This window comes from Pteropus alecto, unplaced genomic scaffold (assembly GCF_000325575.1).
Source record: "Pteropus alecto unplaced genomic scaffold, ASM32557v1 scaffold164, whole genome shotgun sequence".
Classification (NCBI taxonomy): domain Eukaryota; kingdom Metazoa; phylum Chordata; class Mammalia; order Chiroptera; family Pteropodidae; genus Pteropus; species Pteropus alecto.
This window is the reverse complement of record NW_006439568.1, coordinates 4,304,091-4,305,449: the sequence shown is the minus strand read 5'-3', so window position 1 is coordinate 4,305,449 and position 1,359 is coordinate 4,304,091. Positions and strand designations below refer to the sequence as shown.

The 1,359-nt window shown below is 38.6% G+C and overlaps 1 non-coding gene across 1 annotated transcript; it reads left to right on the top strand.

Moving 5' to 3' along the window:
- Positions 1-782: 782 nt before the first annotated feature.
- LOC112483634 lies at positions 783-901 on the top strand. Its single transcript, XR_003047721.1, has one exon. It is a non-coding gene; the product is annotated as a 5S ribosomal RNA (ribosomal RNA).
- Positions 902-1,359: the final 458 nt, after the last annotated feature.

Genomic DNA, 1,359 nt, shown 5'->3' with positions numbered 1-1,359 from the left:
TGGGAAAGCAAAAGAGACTAAGCCCCATCTTTGAAAATGAGAAGTACGAAACCAGAAACCGGATCTCTCGGGAAAGGGAGTCGCCTTTAATGACAAGGAAGTGAAGCAAATCATGTAGATCTAAAAGTACTTTGATTCTTGAGTTTTTATGTTGCCTATGCTTTCTCTGGGCCTTCAAGACTGGTGAAGGACCCCTGGGAGCCACACGAAGAACCTACTTGACAAATGAATCAGGTTGAGACAAAGTTCTTTTATTTAAACTCAGCCATTGTATGTTTTTCATCATTTTCTTTTTTATGTTTCCTGACATTTTATATTTAAAGAGATAAGGATTCTCTTGTGAAATTGTTTTCCTTCAGAGCCCATCTCTCATCCCTCTGAAACATAAACTTCTCTACTCGCAGAATATCTAGGTTTGTGGAGGATCATTCAGATGTTCAAAGTCATAAAATCAGTCTAGTGTAAGAGATAATGATAGCAAAAATATTCTACCCATTCTTAATCTCTTCAGTTGTATCCAAGCCATAAACAAGGGTTTTTTTATTTGCATTTTTTTTTTTCTGTTTAAGAGTTGTGATTTGTTTTGCATGCTTAATATAACCTCTGGTGTTTAAGAGAGATATTTATAATGGCTGTTTCATGCTGCGGAGGTTTTCGACAAATTACAATTATGTAAAAGTATTTTGGACAGTTTCTAAGTTTAAACATATTGCCCAGTGTCATTCACCTACAGTACTCAAAAAATTCTTCTGATTTTTTATTTGTTTAGAGTCTATCAATCAGTCTACGGCCATGCCACCCTGAACAAACCCAATCCCATCTGATCTCGGAAGCTAAGCAGGGTCGGGCTTGATTAGTACTTGGATGGAAGACCACCTAGGAAGACCAGGTGCTGTAGGCGTAAAAAATAAAAAATAAGGGATTGTAAGCTGACAAGTTCCTTGCAATCTGTGAGGTCAACCAAGGGTTGTCTCGCCTAAAAAAAAAAAAAAAAAAAAATAGAGTCTGTCAGAAGAGATATGAGAGCTTCATGCTGTGGTTCAACAGTAGGTGACCAGAATGATAGAAATCAGCGAATGAGAAAGAACGTGTTTTCCTAAGACTAGTTTTTCTCATAAAGAAAGCAAAGCGGCAGTACCAGTACTGCCTCTGGTTGTCATGGTGATGATCTTGATCTTTTCAAATCTGAAATGTATAGGAGCATAAGAAATGCTTCATTAGACGTGTGATCCAAGGACTCCACGCTCTCTGAGGCAGTCTATTCTTGTTCCGGAACTTCGGTTCAAGTGAGACAAGTCTTCTATGTACCTCACTCTCCCCCCATTACCATGTGTTCACCCACCAGAAGCCCACCCCATT